General features: G+C 33.9%; 1 pseudogene; it reads right to left on the reverse strand.

The window, feature by feature from the left end:
- LOC107633919 lies at positions 4,577-13,629 on the reverse strand (annotated as a pseudogene).

Here is a 13,629-nt window from a genome sequence, read left to right on the forward strand (position 1 = left end):
TGGTTAATTATGAGTATTCTAATTAATTTTAAAATTTTTTAGAATTATTATTAAAAAAAACAATGCTAAACTTCTTATAACATAGCCATCAACAAGATAAAGATTAATAGATCTCTATCCTGGATAGATCATTTTGATGTGAAAGTTGTAAGGCATATCTGTCCACTGTTCTTTAAAGTATATTGTAGCTGCTTAGGAAATAGGTTTACATTAATCAAGTTAGCCGATCATCCATTTGAATGAAATGTAGTATATGTATTAAGGGACTTGGTACACCTACAAACAATCTTTTACTTATAATTCCTTTCGTCTTTATATTGAAAGTAGTCGTGAAGTGAGAAATGTAAAGGGAAAATGCAATTCTTATACCATATTATTAATATAATGAGGTGCCATTGGTGTTTACTTTTGGATGAAGAACAAATAAAGAAAAAGGCAATCTCAGAGAGTATGATTATACATTAATTATTTTTAAACCATTCTCTAAATAAAGAAAAATAGGTTAATAGGCAATTAGTCTATAGTTGCTTAAACCAAAGCTTAGTATAATCCCAGAACTCTCTCCAATATAACAGACTAACATTATGTTGAACCAGAACTAATATGAATTTTTAATCGTATATTATATTGTATGAGCACTAATGTTAAAATAATTACGTTATTATGTCCACATTTTAGTTCAAAATTAGTGTTGCTATCCTTGTGGTGCGCAAAATAAATGTGTAAAAATAATTTACTATCAAGAATAAAATATAAAATTTAAGAAGTATAAATGAGGTAATGTTCATTTTTGGTTCCTAAAATTTTCAATGCTCATTAAAAAAGTTCATGATTTTCGAAAATAAAAAATTGGCTCCTAAATTTATAAATTGGAAATTTCCTTCATCTCTGGTTTAATTGTGGATAACACAATATTGACATGTAGTGTTAAAATATTTGTGTAACAATTATTGTTAAAAAATTGGCTCCTAAATTTATAAATTGGAAATTTCCTTCATCTCTGGTTTAATGGTGGATAACACAATATTGACATGTAGTGTTAAAATATTTGTGTAACAATTCTAACAATAAGGTGACATGACTAAAACTTGAGCATAATTAAATAAATGTTCTAAATTTGATTAATTAAGTCCATTTTAGTTAATTGATTTTATTATTTTATATTGCTATTTGACAGAAAAACTAAAATAAGTTCAATTAATTAATTTGAAATAGCTATTTAATTATATTGAAGTTTAAGTCATATCACTTTACCGTAAGATATGTCACATGAATTAGAGAGGTAGGAGATTTATAAGTTCTGCTGCATATACAAGTTTTTTTGACTTACAAATTATACAAGTTGGCCCAAATCCAACAAAAACAACCCTCACATATACGAGCGTGTAAAAACGCGCCCACTCAACCAATTTCCATAGCGCGCTCACTCACGATTATGAAAGACGGTTCTTCTTCTTTCTCGATCAAAATCCCAACCCTGAAGATTCAAATGACGACGCTCAAAATCTCCCAAGAAACTATCAAAATCGTCACCAAAACTCAAGGAAATCAACAAAAAAGACTTCAAAATCTTCATAAAAAACACAGAAACAAAAGAAGAAAGATTATTCAAGGTACTGTTTCACTAATCGTCGAGGTTTTTTACGTTTCTCTTTCTCATTTCGATCGCGAAACACTAGATAGTCATATTTCTATTTATTAAGTAGATTCATTATGTGTTCTTAGTTTAAAATACATGTTACTGTTCACGTCATATTGTTTAATCGGTGATAACTGTTTTACGTACTATTTCACGTATAGTTTAACGTATATTTCCATGTGTTTTTGTGCATGTTTGTGTGTTTCGAACTGAGTTTGTATAAATAAAAATTTTCGTTGTATTTCAAGTAAATTCACGTGTAACTAGTGCTGTTGTTCTTGAATATTGTTCTTGTGCTTCTAGTGTCATTTTATACATGTTTGGTTAACTTGAATATCATTTTGAACTCATATTATGTCATGTAATCAACAAAATAATAGAGATGTATATGGCTGGTATTTCGGTGGATTTTAAGTGAATTCGAGTGTAACTGATGTTGTTGTCCTATTCCTGGTGTAGCTAGAAACAAAATATTGTTCTTGTACTTTTGGTGTCATTTTATGCATGTTTAGTTGACCTGAATATCATTTTGAGCTCCTATTATGTCATGTAATCTAAAAAATAATAGAGGCATATATGGCTGGTATTTCGGTGGATTTCAAGTGAATTCGAATGTAATTGGTGATGTTGTTATCTATTAACCTTATTTTTTATTTCTTACAGTAAAAATGACAAGTAAAAATCTTACTGCACCAAAATATAATGTAGATACATATATTTTAGACCAACTCAATTTTTTCTTGTATAAATATAGTTTATTTAAATGATTCTCGCTTGTTTACAGAAAACTCATGAAAGAAAGTGAAGCCATCAAATTGATGAAATGAATCGACTTAGAGATAGAGCCATTTTGATAAAGCGAAGCTATCAGATTGTCCAAGCCGTCTGCAGCATTATTAAGTCCTTATTGTCAATTGCGTTCAGAAAATATTGACAGTGAATAGTTTGAAATGTCGTAAAAAGTTAAACATTGTGTACTAAATTGTCTGTTTGAATACATACTTTCTATAAATTATATAGTTTGTGAATATTTAATCCAAGCTTTTTATAAATTTTCTTTACAAAAATAAACTTTTGTGAAGCTGCCTGTATTCAAATGTTGTTAATTATAGCTTCAAAAAATCCAGAAAAACAAAATTAAATAGACTAATATGCCGGATTTCTTTTATAATACACCGAAAAATAACCAAAATACACCAGAAACGCGTGCATACATATTTTTCTGTAAAATTTAACCAGGAGATATGAAAATTCAGAAATTTGAATTGTTACCCTCCTTAAGTATTGAATTGTCTATGTATTGTATATTTAAAACAAACAAATTCCTTCAGATAGTTCAAAACACTAATTTTCAAACAAAAGCAACACCTCAAAATATAAAAAAACAAAGAAAATATAAAAAAGAAGAGCATGCAGAATACACCCAAAATGTTCATTGGTACACCGAAATAGTGTTACGCTACACCGAAAAAACTATTCTATGCTACTAAATCTCTGAACTGATAATTCATAACATGTCCATGATATTGGCTGAAATTTGATTGCACCACTAAGCTACCATAAAAAACTATAGAAAATAAAATTACATATTAGCAAAACTATTAACAAAAATAAACTCAATTACCGCTATTTAAAGAATATCACTTCTACCTCATTTAGAGCTTTTATTTTTTTTCCTTTGAAACATTTGCAATCCGTTTTTTTGTCTTTGAGTTCAAGCTCAAAAAAGAAATTCTGATTCTTCTCTTTCATTCTTAATAAGTATTTCCCAAATTCTTTTGCATCCTCTCGTTCCAAAATATTTCGCACTTCTCTCGTTCAGAACTCATCATCAAACAGAAACTAAAACAATTCAACTATAGAATCATAAAATACAAACAAACTACATTATTTAGACTCAAAACTATACCTCAACACTTGATTCGATTCATAGCAATAATACAATTCACCCTTGTTCAATTGAAAAGTCTGAACTTGTAAATACACCAAAAAGTCCCCACAATACACCAAAATAATTTTGATATACACCGAAACGAGAAATGCAACATATTCATCATAACTCCTAAAATACATTCAATTCAAACCATCAACAATGAACAACAATTTTCACAAGCATTTTCACAATATTATTCACCTACAGAATCATAAATAACTAACGAAAACATTAACTAGAATTGAACCACACCTCAACCACTTCATTAGATTTAAAACAATAATTCACTTCACGCTGGTTCAATTGACAGTCTAAAGTCTAAACTTGAATTATTCATTATTTTCAAAACTGATTTGAATGAAGAAAGAGAACACAGAGAAACGAAAGAAGAAAAACGCAGAGAACACAAAGATGGAAGATCGAAAACAGTGAAAAAATTTGAAAAATGAAAGGAAATCCGTTCGAAAAAGGCAATTATATATTCGCACGTTGATTGAAAAATTGGTTAAATTAGTTGGCGTTTGAGATGAATTAGATTTAAAAGACTTGTAAGGACTTATATAAAAAAATGACTTATATGTGGAGAATAATTGTTTACCAATTTAGTGACTAATTCAATCATTTTTTAAAATTGAAACTATTTTAATAGGAGTTGGAAATTTCAAAGACCAAATTAGATTATATTTTACGTTCGACTGTACGCTTATATTTTAGCGACCAAAAGTCCAAAAGCCAATAGTAAAGGAGACAATGAAGACAAGTGGAATAAGAACATGCATTCATAGAAGGGACAAAGACTCCTTCCAAGCAATACACAACATGGGACCTCTGGAGATAAATACATAATGGGACAAACCAACCAAAAACATGCAATTGGCTCAGTTAAATAACTCTAAACTTATTATCATTTGCTTGTTATTATACATCATAAAAATACAAAAAGTTTCCACAGTAAACATCTTGACTCCACTAAACATTGTTTCAAGTACAAATATTTTGTGCCACATGATGATTTCTTTGTTCATCATTTATTCTATACACTACTTGAAAAACAATGGATAAATATAACAATAAAACAAAAAAGACTCATCCACCGTGAACAAGTACTTACATTACTGCTGCAATAGCTCGTAGGCCTAAACCTATTGAGATCTAGCATCTGTTGTTCCAAATACACAGATTTGAATCTTTCCCATCCAAGATTCCCAATGGATTTGGGGAGGGGGGAGGGTTGCTTTATGATCATGTGATCTTGTGGATATTGCTGAATAAGAGTGTTTTCTTCCACACTTATCTTGTAATCCAAGTACTTTAGTCCCATATTGTGAGAATACAGGAAAGCTAAGAGCAAACTTAGAGAGTAAAATAAGGTTTGCAAGGAGTTTTTAATAGGAGAGAACTTGTAGGGAATTTTCATAGGAGGATTTTATTCTTGATCGTTGAAATTATAGCATAGATGATACTATATATATTTCTGTAGCATTGTAATTGAAACATCGTCAAAAATAAGAAAGAAAATTAATTCACATCATATTTTCTCATATTGTATTTGTTATAGTTAGTGTATTATTGTGGGTAGTGTTCAATTTCATATTACTTTGTATCTATTAGAAGTCCAAATTCTGCTGCAGACTCAACAATTGGTATGAAGAGCCAATGTTATATTATTCATTATTTGCGTGGTAAAATTCAATTTTGAATATAATGGCTTCTACTAGTGGTAATGTCAAAATAGGCAAATATGAAATCGAGAAATTTAATGAGAAAAATGATTTTTTCTATTGGAGGATGTAGATGAAAAATCTGCTTATATCACACAAAAAAATACACAAGGCACTGGTAGGAAAAGAGAAAAAGCCGGAGGAAATGAAAGATGAGGATTGGAAAGAATTAGATCTTGAGGCACGGGCTGCAATAATCTTATGCCTTGAGAGGGATGTTGCTTTTTTGGTAAATAAAGAAGTAACTGCAGCAGGCGTTTGGGCAAAGTTGGAGAGTAACTTCATGACAAAGACCCTAACTAATAAGATCTACTTAAAATCCAAATTGTATACATACAAGATAGAAGAAGGTACATCAATCCGAGAATATATCAATAAGTTTGATAGGATTATATCAAACTTAAAGGATATATATGTGAAGATTGATGATGAGGATCAGACACTCGTATTGTTACTTTCATTACCAAAGTCCTATGAAAATCTGGTGCAGACATTGATGCTGGTGGGTAACACTCTGACCATGGATGAGACGAGAGCATCACTTTTAGCGGATAATCTACGTAAGGTTGCTACAAGTGTAATGTCATCTCCAAATGGAAGAGAGTATAATGATCAAGCACAAGGATTGTTCGCAGCTAGAGGAAGGACTAATGAAAGAGGAAAAGGTAATAAGCGTGGAAAGTCTAGGCCAAAATCTAGACCTCATGCAGAGAGAACATGCTTTAAATGTGGGATCCTGGACATTTTAAAGCAAATTGTCCAAATAAGAAGATAACTTTCAAGAAACAGAACAATGACAACCCAAAAGAAAAGCAAGAAGCAAACTACGTCTCAAATGATGAGGGGGACTGTTACTCTGTGACAGAACAATCTTATGAAATCTTCAATAAGTGGATTCTTGATTCAGGAGCATCTCACCATATGTGCCCAAATAGGAAGTGGTTTACTACCTATCAAAGCATAAATAGTGGCACAGTTTTAATGGGCAATGATCATGCTTGTAAAACTATGGAGTTGGGTAGTATAAGAATCAAGATGCATGATGGAATAGTAAGAACCTTAAAGGATGTGAGACATATTCCAAACTTGCGGAAAAATCTTATCTCCATAGGTTTGTTGGAGAAAAATGGTTGCAAAATAGTTGCGAAAAATGGGGTACTAAAAGTTGTTCATGGTTCTTTGGTAGTGATGAAGAGAGTTTGTCACGGTAATCTTTATTCTCTTTTGGGGACAACAGTCATAGGTGAGTTAGTAATTGGAATCGGTGGAAGTAGAGATCAAACAAATTGCACAAGAATATGGCACATGCAGCTTGGATATATGTCAGAGAAAGGTCTATCATTGCTTTGTGGACAAGGTTTGATGAAGAATATGAAGAAACAACAAATGAAATTTTGTGAGCATTGCGTGTATGGAAAGACACACTGGGTGAAATTTTTTACAAGCAAGCACAAAAGCAGAGAGTTGTTAGACTACGTGCATACTGATGTTTGGGGCCTGTCTAAAGTTACTTCCAAACGTGGTTCTAGGTATTTTGTTACTTTTGTTGATGATTATTCCAAGTATGTTTGGGTTTACTTCCTCATGCATAAGAATGAGGTATTCGACACTTTTAAGCGATGGAGAGCAATGGTTAAAAACCGAACAGGTAAGAAGTTGAAACTCTATGATCAGATAATGGCACAGAGTACATTGATGGGGCTTTCAAGGAGTTTTGTGATCGAGAAGGCATTGTGAGACACTGGACAGTTAGAGAAACACCACAACAGAATGGAGTCCATAAACAACTGAATTGTACGCTACTTGAGAAGGCACGGTGTATGCGCTCTAATTCTGGGTTAGGCAGAGAGTGGTGGGTGGAGTCGGTTGCTACAGCTTGCTACATAGTGAACCGATCCCCACATTCTTCTCAAGATGGAGACACACCTTATAAGGTGTGGTCAGGGAAACATGTAGATTATGAAAAACTCATAGTTTTTGGATGCACAACTTATTATCATGTCAAAGATAATAAGCTTGATGATAGAGCTAAAAAGGTAATCTTTTTGGGGTATCCAAGAGGAGTTCAAGGGTGTCGTCTTTGGAGCGTAAATGATTCTAAGTTTGTAATTAGCAGGGATGTTATCTTTGATGAACGATCTATGGTAGCTTTGTCTAAAGATACGATGCCAGATGATGGTGATGTTGAAAAAACTTCAAATACTCAAGTGGTGGAGATAGAGTCTAAATACCAACAAATAGATTCTAATAATGTTCAGGTGGAGCATCCTAATGCTACTTAAGATGATGCAGAGGATGAACTTGATCACGAGGATATTCAACGAGAAAATGCACATACATTACAACAACAGGAGCATGATTCTTTGGCATCCACTAGGCCAAAGAGAAATTATAAATTCGTTTAGAAGTTTGGGTCAGACAAGCCTTTGAGATATTATGGGTAGGTAAACTTGGTAGATTATGAACTCTCGGTGGAGGATGATGAATCAATCACCTTCAAACTTGCTATCAAAGATAAAGATAGAGAAAGTTGGTTGGTCGCCATGGAAGAAGAGATGCAATCTCTCCATAAGAACAAGACATGGGAGGTGGTCCCATTTCACTGTGGGAAAGACTGTAATTGGTTGTAAATGGGTGTATAAAAGAAAAGAAGATCCTACTAAGTCAGATGGTATAAGATTCAAAGTTAGGTTAGTAGCAAAGGGATTTGCACAAAAAGAAGGTGTTAATTACAACGAGATATTTTTTCCTGTGGTGAAGCACACTTCCATAAGGGTGCTTTTGAGTCTTGTTGCTCAGGGTGATCTTGAGTTGGAATAGCTAGATGTAAAGACAGCTTTCTTGTATGGTGACTTAGAGGAAGAAATTTACATGTATCAACCTGAGGGTTTCAAGGTTGAAGGTAAAGAAAATTAGGTATGTCGCTTAAAGTAATCGCTATATGGACTGAAACAATCTCCTCGACAGTGGTATAAGCGATTTGACTCCTTTATGTTAAAATAAGATTTTTCCAAAAGTAATTATGATTATTGTGTATACATTAATAAGCTTTCTGGAAGTGATTATATCTATCTTCTATTGTATGTAGATGACATGCTTATTGCTTCTAAGAGCAAGGTGGAGATAGATAGGTTAAAGGTTCAACTTGGTAAAGAATTTGAAACAAAAGATTTGGGTGTTGCACGAAAAATATTAGGCAAGAAAATTAAAAGAGAGAGATCAAGGCAAAAATTATTCTTGAGCTAGAAAGGGTACATTGACCGCGTTATTGAAAGGTTCGAAATGAAAAATGTTAAGCCAGTAGTAACACCGTTGGCTCCACATTTCAAGCTCTCTGGTAAACAATCTCCCACAACAGTAGAAGATAAGGCTTACATAGAAAATGTACCTTATGCTAGTGCAGTTGGTAGCCTGATGTATGCTATGGTGTGTATACGCCCAAATATTTCATAGACAGTCAGTATTGTTAGCAAGTTCATGGCAAATCCGGGTATGGCACACTGGGAAGCAGTTAAGTGGATATTAAAGTACTTAAAGGGTACCATTAACATAGGTTTATGCTTTAGTGGAAAATCATGTCAAATCAGCAGTTTTGTTGATTCTGATTATGCTGGTGATCTAGACAGAAGACGTTCTATGACCGATTATGTATATAAAATACAAGGTGCTCCAGTTAGTTGGCGATCAACATTACAAGCTACAGTGGCACTATCTACTACAGAAGTTGAGTACATGACAATAGCAGAAGGGGTGAAAGAAGCATTGTGGCTAAGGAGTCTTCTAGATGATTTGGAATTTCAGTAAGATTGTGTGAATCTGAATTGTGATAGTCAAAGTGCAATTCATTTGGCAAAAAATCAGGTTCATCATGCTCGTACCAAGCATATTGATGTAAGATATCACTTCGTGCGTGATGTTATAGAGAAAGGCAATATTTGTCTTGTAAAAGTACACATAGATGAAAATTCCGCAGACATGTTGACTAAAGTAGTATCGGAAAACAAATTCCAGCATTACTTGGATTTGCTCAACATTATTCCATGTTAAGTATTACATGGCGAATAAAGGAACTACATTTCGTTTGATCCTGGTAAAGGGCATAGGCAGTCGTTGTCAAGATGATGCAACCAGATACGAGTACTACAATTTGTTCGTTCAAAATTTGAGTCAGTTTTTCAAATTGTGATCGAAGTGGAGAATTGTGAGAATACGGGAAGGCTAAGAGCAAACTTAGTGAGTAAAATAAGATTTGCAAAGAGTTTTTAATAGGAGAGAACTTGTAGGGAGTTTTTATAGGAGAATTTTATTCTTGATCATTGAAATTATAGCATAGATGATACTATATATATTTCTGTTGTAATTGAAACATCATCAAAAATAAGAAAGAAAATTAATTCACATAATATTTTCTCATATTATCTTTGTTATAATAAATACATTATTGTGAGTAGTGTTCAATTTCATATTATTTTGTATCTATTAGAAGTCCAAATTCCATTGCAGGCTCAACACATATCCTTTGAGGGCAACTCAAAGTCATATTTGACAAGCCATTCGAAACCACCATGAGGAACTTCTTGTATCAAAACTGCATTCTCGTGAAGGAAAACAATGTTAGTGAGGCCAGCTCCATTTAACTCCCAATAGCACATCACAAGAATTCACCACATTTGCAAAGTTTGACATGCTTCCACCAGCTTCCATTAAAATCGCCTCGAATCCCATGCTTCTAGCCATCTTTGCTATTTCAGCTGTGTTAGTGAATGATCTTGTTCTTCTTCTTGAAAGAATCAAAAGCCTTGGCTGCTGCTTCTTATTCTTATTATTCTCATCTTCACCCTCCTCTCAGAAAATTCCTAAAGTCTTCATGGAATAAGAGTACTTTTGAGAGTCAATGCTTAATTCTTTCGGATACCTTTTGAGACCAACATTCACACCTGATAGGGGTGTTTATAAGTCGGGTGAAATTGGATTTGTCCTGACCTAAATCCGATCTTAAATATATATCGGATATATTTTTTAGACTCTAATTTGGTTCTAAACTCGATGAAATTTAAATATTTTTTAGCCAAAACTATACCGAGTCCAAATCGAATGAAAATTTGGTCTTTAAAGGTTTAACAATAATTTATAAAATAATTTATTTATGATACACTTATTTATAAAAAAAAATTATTATCGAAAAGTTGATATCCATATTTGAACTTGAATTTGTCTATAAATTCTGATTCGATGCTTCTTAATCTATTTTCTAATTTAACAAATATGATTAAAAATAAAACAATAAGCTTATAATTAATATAACAATATTAAAATTAATTTAAAACATATATATCTTTTTTAGTTCTTAGAATACATATGGGTCGGATGAAGCCGCATTCGTCTTGATCCGGTCCAAAATAATGGCCGAGTCTATTTTCGATACTCTTATCCTATTCTAAACCCAATAAAATCACACCAAATTAGTTCCTAAAATATTCGGGACCAGACGAGTCTTTGGCCGAGTCGAGCCATGTGCACCCCCTACCGGGAAGCAGTGAACTTGGTTATCTTTGCCAATGTTCAAGACCTCATAATTGGACAGCTTACCGAGAATTGCTTGGTACTTAGAAATCCACCAAGGACGCATTTCGGAGACAATAAATTTAACTTGTCCATTGAATTGTCTAGAAGATGATGATGTCTGTGAATTCATGGAAGTGGTTGCCAATATAGCCTGAAGTAGAGAGTATCACAGCTGGAATGCTGTGATGTTGCCTGCACTGTGGGAATTTCATGCCATCTTTCACTGCCTTTATTGACCATCTCTTACACGCCTCGTTGCTTCTGCATCGTCCTTTCGCGCAGAAGGCCATATGGTCCATGCCATGAGGAGTTTTCTGGCAAGATTGTTGTTTCAGGTCTCACAATGTAAACAGAGGAGGATTTTCTGCGGTTCAATTGCAAGAATGATTAGCAGAGTAACCCGGACCGATTCAGGGTCCGGTTTATTAATTTTTTGGTCGAATCGACCAGACCGATCCAGGTTTGATAACCATGCGTGAAAGTTGCTTCCCACCTTTCCTTTATTCATGTGTGTAACATGATATACCGGCCACTCATACTCACCACTGCTTCTTCTACCATCTCTTCATTCATGTGTGTAACATGCATGATATACCGGCTACTCACACTCACCACTCACCACCGCTTCTTCTACCATCTCTTCTTTCTTTTTATTTTCTCTCTTCAACAACAAAACCCAAAACGAAAAGATATCATTTTTTTTGTTGTTTTTCTTTTTTAATCTTCGATTATACGATTATGGGTAGTTTTGAAGCCACGAATGTTGTGGTGGCCAGAATCAACAAGCTTGACCCTGAGAATGCGTCGTTGGCCACATTAGTGCTTTTTATTTGGTTAGTTCTCACAATTCTTAGCTACCAGCACTTTACATGTTACTGTGGATATTATTATTTGCTCCGATCTAATCATTAATGTTGGGAATTTCAGTATGAATACAGCATCAACTATTTGGATGATCCCGTTAGGATTAAGTGGAGCTATAAGGTAACTTAATTACTGCTGTGTGCTCATGAACATTTAGAATTCTGTGACAACAAATGTCAAAATCAAGTGAACGGTTGCAATTGCATAATTGTTTGTTTGTGTTGCAACAATGGTGTATCTAACGAAGTTGGAGCTGGTAATCCTTGGCCTGCTTGCGTGTAGTGTTAGTAGGCAGCAGCCATTATTGAGGGTACCCTGATTGCAACACTGATGATAATGATACACAATGTTTAGGGCCATGTTTATAGTAACGACATACAAGTGGTTTGACACGTGGGACTCATGCTGCCGATTCTTGGAGCATCCAATTTCTTGGAGCATCCAATTTCTTGGAGCATCCAATTTCTTGGATGGGGTGCAGTGTTCTCTCAGGAATTGTTAGAGGATACAGATGGCAAAAAATGGGTGCTTTTATTAACTTAGGGTCATATTATGTAGTTGGAATTCCATCCGCTATTGTATTAACTTTCGTTTTGCATCTTGAAGTAAAGGTATGTAAATACCAAACTGAAATCTATTGTTATTATTTGCGGAGTGTCTTAGGTATTGTGCAGGGACTCTGACTTGGAATCATATGTGCCCTTGTTGTTCAAGTACTTAGTCTTATGATAGGTGTCAACTTTTTTTTTTCTTTTTGCTTTTTCTTTGAACTTTTAGTTTTGCTTATTAGTTACTGATATGGTTAGGGATAGCTACCGAAAGAGTTAATAATTCAGGATAAATAAGTACTGATAGAGTTAATAATTCACTAATATTGAACGTAACCTAACTGAGTTAGAACTTAATTGATTCGATTTACATAAAGTTATTTTAGCATATATATGTAAGCTAATTTATTTTAGAACATTTGTCTAATATTGATTCCAGCTCGTGCCCTGACTCACTAAAATAACTCTCTATATAAATCGAATCAATTAAGTTCTGACTCAGTTAGGTTACGTTCGATGTTACTGAATTATTAACTCTTTCAGTACTTGTCTGTGCTGAATTATTAACTCTTTCAATAGTTATTCTTATCTAAAATAACAAATTTAACCATATGAGTAACTAATAAACAAAACTAAAAGTTTAAAGAAAAAGCAAAAAAAAAGTTGACACCCCTTTTTGCCATCAATGCAAAGAGTTATGAACTTATGATCATGAGATGAAGTACTTGAACAACAAGGGGCAAGGGCTCCAAGTCAGAGTCCCTACACAATACCTAAATAATTAAGACACTCCCCAAATAATACCAATAGATTTCAGTTTGGTATTTACATACCTTTACTTCAAGATGCAAAACGAAAGCTAATACAATAGCTAATGATGTCTGTGAATTCATGGAAGTGGTTGCCAATATAGCCTGCAGTAGAGAATATCACAGCTGGAATGCTGTGATGTTGTGTGCACTGTGGGAATTTCATGCCATCTTTCACTGTTTTATTGACCATTCTCTTACACGCCTCGTTGCTTCTGCATCGTCCTTTCTCGCATAAGGCTTTATGGTCCATGAGGAGTTTTCTGGCAAGATTGTTGTTTCAGGTCTCACAATGTAAACAGAGGAGGATTTTCTACGGTTCAATTGCAAGAATGATTAGCAGAGTAACCCGGATCGATTTAGGGTTCGGTTTACCAATTTTTTGGTCGAACCGACCAGACCGATCCAGGTTTGATAACCATGCGGAAAAGTTGCTTCCCACCTTCCCTTTATTCATGTGTTTAACATGATATACCGGCCACTCACACTCCCCAGTCACCACTCACCAATGCATGATATACCGGCCACTCACCACGGCTTCTTCTACCAT

Source organism: Arachis ipaensis, chromosome B03, assembly GCF_000816755.2.
Source record: "Arachis ipaensis cultivar K30076 chromosome B03, Araip1.1, whole genome shotgun sequence".
Lineage (NCBI taxonomy): Eukaryota > Viridiplantae > Streptophyta > Magnoliopsida > Fabales > Fabaceae > Arachis > Arachis ipaensis.